Here is a 9,615-nt window from a genome sequence, read left to right on the forward strand (position 1 = left end):
TGGTTTAGGCGGGCTAACCTAACCATTTGAAAACCATTCTCACAAATTCCCTGCAGAAAAGAGCTTAAAATCAGATTGCCCTGTCAGAAAGCTCAGGCCAAACTGTGTAAACATTACTATTAAGAAGTAGTCTACCGAGCTTCCTGCAAAGGAGGTTCCCACGAAAGGATTGAAAAGATGTCCTGTCACACGGTCTTGCCCAGCACTGTCTTTAGGTCATCAGACTGCTCTGAAAACACTGCAAAGGATCAGGGAGAGATTAGGCCAAAATGGGCGCACCACCATCAGCATAAAGAAGAAGTCATTAATACAAAGAACACCTCAGCTTTTCCAGTCATGTGGCAGCAGACAAGGCCTATGAGAAACTTCCCTGCGTTGCCTTTTAGGAAGTGACTGAAGCAGAGATTTGTCTAAAATGATTTATCCATGGTAATTACCCTGACACAGATAGGACATAAGCTGAAAGTCGGTATCTGATCCTCACTATTGCTTTCACAAATTGCAGATGGCTTATTTTTTGCACTTAAGCACCGTGTTTTCAACTAACTAAAGAAAATACCCTGTATTCTCATTTTAAGTAGCCAGCAGCAAATTCTGGTAGGTCTCACAAACTTCTCTTTCAACAGCTAAAATCCTGTCATTGTTGCAGCAGATGGACACTTGGAAGACTTAGGAAGGAAAAAGAAAGGTTGTTTTGACTTCAGAGGGCATTGGGTAAGGCCTCAAATTGAGGGATGTGAAAAGCTATCAGTGACCATCAGTATTTCAGTGGCTCAGCAAGAGGCATATATGTACATAAATCACATATTCTATCTTTTATAGGGCAGTGCTATTAGCATTCAAAATGGTGAGAAGGATGTACCAAACCGTTCATCTGAGGGCGTTATTTGAGATTTGTCTTGTGTTGCTAGTGATTAAAGTCATTACCATCTGCTCAGTGGCCTACTTGAAATGAGATGTTTATCTCCAATGATTCCCAGCCAGCCGGGATCCACAACAACCAAACGCGTGATTAGAGTTACTGGTTTTACTTCAGCCTCAGTAAAGGGGCTCCACGAATGGCTGAGAGGGTGGTGGTGTCTTATGCAAGAAGCTTGGTAGGTCTCACAGAGACAGAGCACATCCTCCAGTGCAATTCCCTGGAATTGCACAGATTCATGCTCCGGGGGTCTGGTGCAATTATGCTTTATGGAGAAGAGCTAATGGGTGGTGTCTATAGTGTGTGCCTTGCACAGAGGAGGGAGCCATTAGGTGCTTGTGTGGAACAGAGATGCAACATTCCCTTCTTCAGGAAGGTGGCTGTGTCTTTGTAGGCTTTCAGATATTTTTTTTTCCTGCTGTAATGCTTATAGACCACAAGGCAGCAGAAAATAATGCTGTATTTCAGCTTTTAAAGCAGCTTCAGTAACAGAAGGCTGTTTCTGTATTTGTGCTCAGCAAAAACAATCATTTTATGATTCCAGCTTTATTGGCTGTGTCCAAATCACAGCGGATCGTTGTAAGGAGGTCAATCACAGCTCACGTTCTCCCTGTGAAAAAAAGAGGGGCAGCTGTTTGAAAGTTTAAGTCCTGGTCATGTAAACTATTCCCTTGTCAGCTAGGGGGTTTGGCCCTTAATCAGTAGCTGTCAAAACCTGAAACACAGAGAATTATTTTTCCTCCAACTAGTCCATCTGGCTGGATAATAAGGAACGGGTAAATAATTTGTCAACTTGTTAGTTCAGTGAGTCCAGTTCCAATGGGCACAAAGCATATGCGTGATCATGCCTGAGAATGTGCTTTCGAACACAAGTAGGTTCTGCCTTATCTTGTAGAACTGCAGCAATTAAAAAAAAAAGTCAATTTTTGTATGCAAGGGAAAGCACCAACGACATACACTAATATTGGGCTTGGCAATTTTTATTGAACATTCTCCACCTGAAAAAAAATAAAGTTCCTAAATTGCAATTATTTAATAAACAGATGTTTGTGATTTGTTCAGAAGAAAATGTTAGTAGTTAATGCTAATGGTGGTTAAGATTTACACCGCTGTGGATTTAACATCTAGACTTTGCTTATTTTTGGAAAGACCCTTGGCTTCCCCTTTCTGTCTCCTCTCATATTGGAGGGGTTCTTTTTACTTGAGAAAAGTTTAAGCAAACACAGGTTTTGGTCAACTCACTTCAGTTGATTTAGTCCATATTTATGATAGTGTTGATTAGAGTTGAACTGGACTAAGTATAATTGAATGGGAATGTTTTTAGTTAACTCTTCTTACTGTTAAATGGAGTCAGGCAGTTAACTAAAGAAGAAGGGAGTCCTGTATCCTGACCACTGCTAACCCACAAATGATGCAGAGCTAGGGAGACGGGATACACACACTGTTTAAATGTTTCTTTAAAGAGCTTTTCCAAACATACAGTAGTATTAGTAAGTGAGGACAGATCTAGTAGTAATATCGACTGGGAAGTTACTTTTAGTCTCTGGTGTGTACCCACTTGTGCCTGTAATGACAGAGGCCTGGGCAACTCCTCTGGAATCAGAAGATTCAGGGATGCTGAGGGGAAGAAAAGCAGAACACAGCTTGCAGATCTTTTATTGTGTTCCCAATACAAGTCTCAGTGGGAGTCTCTGTTCTTGTTTTAATTTGGTTTCTTGTTACAGTTGCTGTCAAAGAAGTAATTTTCCAAGAATCTGCATCCTGATTAGGAGCAATGAAGGACTCGCCAGATGTGCACGTGGAAGAATGCAGCGCATGGAGGGTTGTTTATCTGGGCAATTCAAGTGCAGGCTGCCCCTGTGCAAACTCAGAACATCAGGCTAAAAGTGCCTAAATGCTCTGAGATCTGAGAAGTTGCTAAATGCCACTGCTGCATTAAATTCAGCAATATGGCTTGAACTAAAGTGTGTTTTCTAGCAGAATATTCCATCTTGATTTGAAGATACTGGGAGACATGGGGGGGAAAAAAAGTAGCTTCCCCAGTTACTTAAATGTGTATCTGTTTTCTCATCTGGCTTTGTACAGTTCTAATGTTCAGAGAAAACAAGAGTTAATAATAAGCCCTTTAGCACCTCGTTCTCATCTTGTGAGCATACAGACAGACTATGATTAATAGTTGGTGACTGGTGCGTAGCACAAGGAATGCCTGAGCTCTGACACCTCAAACTTCACCCCTGACACTTCATTTCTCGACCTACCCATTTGAATGCAGGCACAGATTGGATCTGCAGGAGAAAGCTGCCCTCAGCATCATGCAGGGGGTGAGGAGGTGCGTTCTGTGGTCCCGGCAGGACAAAACCGTGGCCGTTCTGGGAGGTTTTGCCTGGCATGAGAAGACCCACAGCACGCCCCCTCCATCCTCCAGCCTACAGAAGTGCAAGTGGATGGATTATTTCCAATTAATTCAGAAGTGAAAACAAATAAAAAGTAGCCATTGCACACAGGCTGGGGTTACCAAAGGCATCGCTAATGAGAATTCCAGAATAAATAATCAAACAGCTCCAGGCAGGAAAGTATATTTCTAATATACATTGTAATGCTGTTGACAGAAGATGTTCCATTTACCATAAATTATTCAACTTCTGCTTGTTTAGGTTGTGGAGTCCATAAAGATGCTAACTACCTACAACCTCTAAGAACAAATTGAGAACGTCGGCTTTTTATTTTTACCAAGTCAGAGTAGAAATTTTAGAGAGAAGAAAAAGTTTGATTTTACAGGTATCCTGTTAAAAAAATGAAGTGATCATAAATATGGTGAGCAGTCCACTTCTTTCTTCTATGCTGTGATCATGAAAATTATGTTCCGTATTTACTCCGTCTTCATGAACAAAGCAACAAATATTACAACAAAATGACATACCTGGATTCATATTTCACTCTATGTGGATTATCCCATCTCATGGTCAGGGATGCTGATCCATGAGAAACCCTATAGTGAAACTCTGTTTTTGTCAGTCACACCTGTAGTCCTGTGGCATCTTTGAAATAGTAAAGGGTAAAACGGAGTAAAGGATTTTTCTTTTTTTTTTGATATTTCATGCAGATTCTTACATATTTTTGTATTTCTTTCATTGGCTGTATTGTCTTGCCAGACTTGCAAAAATATAGTCCAGGGAGATGGACAGAGAAATAGAAACTTTACTTTTTCAAGCAATTGCTATAGGGTAAAATAAATAGAAGTTTAAACTGAATATTTCTCCATTTGCTAGAATGATAAATCCAATAGGATCTGTTTTTTTGTTTGGTTTTGTTTTGTTTTTCCACTTTAAACAGATTACCTTCATTTTGTGCCTCTATTTAAGCTGTTTGGTGAGGGGAGGAACGTGCAATTCACGGTGTCCAGGCTCACACGCTCCACCTGTGAAAGGGTGCTTCCAATTTTAAATGTAAAAATAAAGATAAAATAAAATAAAGAGTCTTCTCCTTGTTAGATTTTGAAAACACCCTACCTGAATAGATGAAAAAAAAAAAGGCTATTTTTTCTTCTAACTCTGAAGTTTGCTTTGAAGGAAGCAAACTTACACAGCTGAAGAGCTCGATCCCAGGAGAACGCTGTGTTGAAGTCAACGAGAAGCAAAGGATGCTCCGAATCGTGTCCCGAGCGCTAGCCCGGCTCGAGGGCACATGCTGTGTCCTGTGAGGAGGCCGCCCCGCCACAGCTCGTGCCGGGCTCCGAGGAGGCCACAAGGAGCTGTGGTGGCCGGCACTGCCCCGGTGTGGGAACGTGGCTTTTCCATGGAGCAACGAACGGCTCTGCCACTGCCCCGGAGCTTTGGCCAAGGGGACCTGACAAGAGGTCACCAGGCGATGGCCAAAGCCAATCTACTGCCTTGAAAGACCCTTTTGCTTTAAGGCCTTGTGTTCACAGGAGGGTCATTAAGTTACTCTGTTACTAGAGCACATTTATTACTTTTAAATCCAGTGCAGTCACTTAGTCTTTCTTGATGCTTCTTTGTGAAACATTAATGAGAAGCTCACGTACACAGTCATAGAATTTGTCTGATTACTGCATTCATATTTAATAAGCTGGCTGCTTACATTTCAGAGTAACAACAGAAATTAGATAACGTAATACTTCAGTGCTGGAGTGCCCCTAAATTTGACTTTAAATTATTCATTATACAGATTGAGGGCAAGGGAGTTGTCATAAATCTAAATTTATCTCAATTCCTCATTGCCTGAGTTATGCCTCTTCATTGATATTCCCCCTTAAAAAAAAAAAAAAAAAGTTAGTTTTACTGAAACTGAGAACATCCAGTTTTAACCTATTGCAGATTTATCATCATTCTCTGCAGAAGAACTACAGTCAGCTAAAAACAAAGATAATTTAGCTGGACTCGATCTGCATATACAGATGATGAGCCTTGCCATTAAGTAAGCCTGGGGAGATCTGTTAAAGTAGTGATGTATTTCTAGCTAAGACAGTATATTTTAAGACTATCAGTTAAACAGGGACACTTATATTAACCAGCTGGATTCCCACATTCTTATGATTTTTGTTGTTTCATTCTATAAAATAGATATCTTTTTTGCATGGGTTTCATACAGAAACATACCATCAATGGCATATGTTTTAGAATGTTAAAAGCAGGTAATACCTGAAAAATCAAAAGTCCAATATAAGCCCAGGTGGCCTATCTAATCTAAAATCATATCTTAAATGTTGACAGGCTCATAATCTATGTCCCAAAACAGGAGGAACTGCTGTACCTTCAGATTCCTCACGGGGAGTCTCCCCTTCTGAAAGTCATATCTTAAAACAAAGAACAGGACCACAAAATACAGCTTGATGCTCTGTCGTCCATGTTTCATGGTAGCAGAACTTTCAGATAGGAAATTTTGTCATCTGATGAGATCTTCCAGTCAAATTTCTTGTTCTCAAGTGAATGATTCATAAACTGCCTCTCTGATTTTACATTAACTCAGTACATACAGATGTCAAACCTGGACAACTGGCATCAAACCACTGTCTCTGGAGCCCATCTCTAACTGGTTTGGTAGATCAGCTTGCTGCTGAACAGCATAAGGCAGAGCAGGCTCATGGGGACATAAGCATCAGTGAAATACTACCTCTGCTTAAAACACCTTTGGGGAAAATACATATGAAAATCAAAGTGGGGTGTAACTAGAATATGCACAAATAAGAAAAAATCAGAGTGTGAGCAACCACCTTTGCTTCTTCCTCGGTGAACTGGCCCCATTGTGGAAAGCCCTGGTCCAAAGTAAGCCCAAAAACTAGTTTCTCTTTCCCACACTTCAACTTGACACAACCTGGCTTGGGCCTAAACATCCAAAATGAGGAAATAGTATAGAAAATATTCTCCCACTTTATCTAAAACCCAGCAGTTTCCCATTAAATGTCTGGAGCCGCTTTCTCCTCATTGCTTTTCAGGTGACGTGCACCATAATGCACTGTTATCACCGTTTGTCATTAGGAAATCAAGTAATGCACGTGCGAGTCGGAGGCACAGTACCATACCTCAAGTGCTGGCTCACTGGAATGTTCACAGAGACAGATTGGATATTTTGACAGCCGTCCAAGGGGGGAAAAAAACAACTTTGGGAAGGCAACGCAGTCCAAATTTCTCAGAGTAGAGCCAATGAACAGATGGCAGGAACTAAACAGCCTTAAAAAAATCCTTCATGGCCATGGCTATCCTGGCAGCAGCCTGATCCTTTGCCAAACAGACAGCCCCGATGAATGAAGCGCAAGAAGCTCATAGTCAGTTCAGACCAGAGGAGCTGTGGAAGAAATTTGATGAGGAAAGGATTAGAACGATGAACTACTGCAAACACTGGCAGCTGAGAAAGTTAATATGGGAACCTGCATATTCAATATAGAGAAGGGGAGAGAGGGACTCTGAAAGAAAGAGTATTTTGATAAACAAATTTAGGTTATTTTTCATCAATAATGACATTGTCATTTTGAGCGTTCCATGTCACCCGCACTCTGCACCAGGGCACAGGCTTCAAAGCTTCTCCTTTCAGATTTATCCCACTGAACAGCACCGTAGCTTTCCCCTGAATTTGGAGACAAGCAGGGGGGAAATGAAAACTAGAATAGCAGATGATATTAAACAAGACTTGTGAGAGATTTATGACCTGCTTTCTTCCACAGAAGCATTCTGTGCACTTAATTCATCAAGATTTAGCTTCAAAGTATGCCTGTTTCAACACTGAAAACTGTGGTTTTCATGAGTTTCAGCGTTCTGCGTGAATTCTTCCCTAAAGAGATGCTGACAGCCCCAGAGTACCTTAACTTTTCCCTAGAAAACTTTGCCTTGTTCAACCAGCATAGAACCATGGTGGATCCGGAAGAGACACCCACATGTCATAGAATCAGTATCGTGTTTGCAAACCCAGCTGTGCTTTGTGCCAGGACTGGAGAGTTGGCAGGATCTCCCACTCCTAATCCGTATCTCCATCCATCCATCCTCCCGCTGAAGGATGAGGGTGGAATGATGCCTGTGGAAAGGCTGGACGTGGAGCTGTGGTTGGTTTTCCCTGCATCGTCACTGCCCACAGGGAAGGAGACGCGTCCTGACCGGGCAGGCAGAAGGGGCTGCAGACACTGAGCTGGTTAAGCTGGCTTTGATGTTCGCACTAGTTCTGCATGAAAGATGCTATGGCAAGTCCCTGGATTGCAGTGTGCTGGAGCCAGCCCTGGGAGAATGCCTTTCTTCCCAAAGACTGCAAGGAGATGCTTTATTCCGTGGTAAAAAAAAAAAGTGAGAGATTGAAGCAAACTATTAAAGGAGTGAGCGGGTTTCAGGGCCTTTTCATTTCTGCCTGATACAGCCAGCCCAGACACCTCCAGCCACTTCTCTGCCTTCCTCTCCTGATTGCTATGTGCCTTCTGCCTGAGGATCCAGACTGGCCTCTCTGCTCTTCACCCTTCCCAGAAGTGCACTTAGCGATAAATGAAAGACTCTAATTCAGGCATTGGCTCTTGGGGAAGAGCAGGTTACAATAAATAATGGTCACAGGTTAAGTCATCCAGGTACTGTGTGTGCTCTTAATGGATATCAGAGAAAAATTATGCCATCATGCTTGCAAATAACATTTCCCCCCCTCCACGATGTCCATTTTAAATTATGTCTCATGGGAGATTACAGCTGTTTTCTTTGCTTTGCTTTCAAACATCGCTTCCCTCCTTCATGACTCTGGAGTGGAAAGCTGAAATGAGCTGCAGAGAAATCTGTTAGAAGGTGCCTGGAGGTAGGTACAGCACAAAGACACGGGAACTTCATCTTCTTTTGTGGCTGCTCTGAACTGATTGAGGGGATTAATGATTTATCTCTCTTAAAAGAACTCCTTGGAGCCACACAGGCTCAAATCAGATAAAGCACATACCATTCCCTGACCAGACACCTGCCAATTTAGGTTTGTCCTTTAGTCTGGGCACATCTAGTTTTACAAAGATTTGATTTAAATGAAAGTTTTCTGAGAGATATCACTTTGCCAAACTTGTGTGATGTTCTTCCTGAGACCCCTGCTAGCCTGCAATCTTTTTAGTGGAGAAGGGACAGAGAGCAGAAATCTACCTTTCTGCTGAGAACAGTTACTGCACCCCTGTCCTGGATAAAGCCCTTGAACAATGTTCAGGGCTTGAGCTCGTTTCTGATGCAAGGACAAGTTCTGCCTTGAAGAATGTCACAGGGATGTATCATCCTCCTCTCAGGACCAAAGAAATCAGGCAGCTCCTTCGTGGAAATGACATCTGGTGAAGTTTATTGAGAACTTAGGGATCCATCCAAAAAGAGGGTGAGAGACTGTTCAGAAGCAGAAGGACACCTGGTTGGTAGACAGGTCTTTAAGAAGTCAATACAGATGTTTCTGGAAAGGCACCCAAAAAAAGTGTGCCTCTGTGGCATTAAATCTGACTATAGGCTCCCTAGCCACAGAGTGAATGGAGTCATCTTGGTGGAAGCCTGTGTGCACCAGCTGCACCCGATTCATGTCCCCGATCATGTGAAACCAACGTGGGGCTTGTTCTTTGGGGTGAAAGACACCAAGCAGTTCATTCACATATAGCACAGAAAAGATTCCCACACAGACAGAAAATGTCTGCCAAATACAAGGCAGCTCCAGAGAAAAATGTCATTATAAAACACTTCATAGTTTGAAAGAAAATAAGCTGGGTGTACAACAAGGTAGGAACCATCTGCTTGGCTTTAGTGGGAATTTCCCCTGAGTAATCACTACATGGGCAGATAGATCATAAAATAGAGGGATGTTTTTCCTCTAGTAATTAAATTTACTGGGTTTATGCAGAAGAGTTTCTGGCACAGAATAAGATATGTATATGCAATACTTTATCATTGTAAGGCTACATAATTACAGTCATAAACAAGCCCATTTAGTTTAGCAGAGTCTGAAATTTTGTGTGATTGACAGCCATTCATTTGCTACAGATCGTAAGTCCATTTTATACAGGTATTTCAAACTTCCCGTTCAGCTACTGGTCCATGCACCAAAATGCCTTTTCCTTCCCTCAGCATCCAAGATAAATATCCATTTGATGTAGTACCAGATTTCTCTAGGTATCTAAAATATGAAGGGGGAACCATATTTGCTTCATCCTTCTTCATGACATCCAGACTAAACAGTTGGCCTTTACAAAGGTCTTCTGTAAA

Source organism: Tinamus guttatus, unplaced genomic scaffold (assembly GCF_059628265.1).
Source record: "Tinamus guttatus ecotype Peru unplaced genomic scaffold, ASM5962826v1 Tinamus_guttatus_pri_ptg000314l, whole genome shotgun sequence".
In the NCBI taxonomy this organism is placed as follows: domain Eukaryota; kingdom Metazoa; phylum Chordata; class Aves; order Tinamiformes; family Tinamidae; genus Tinamus; species Tinamus guttatus.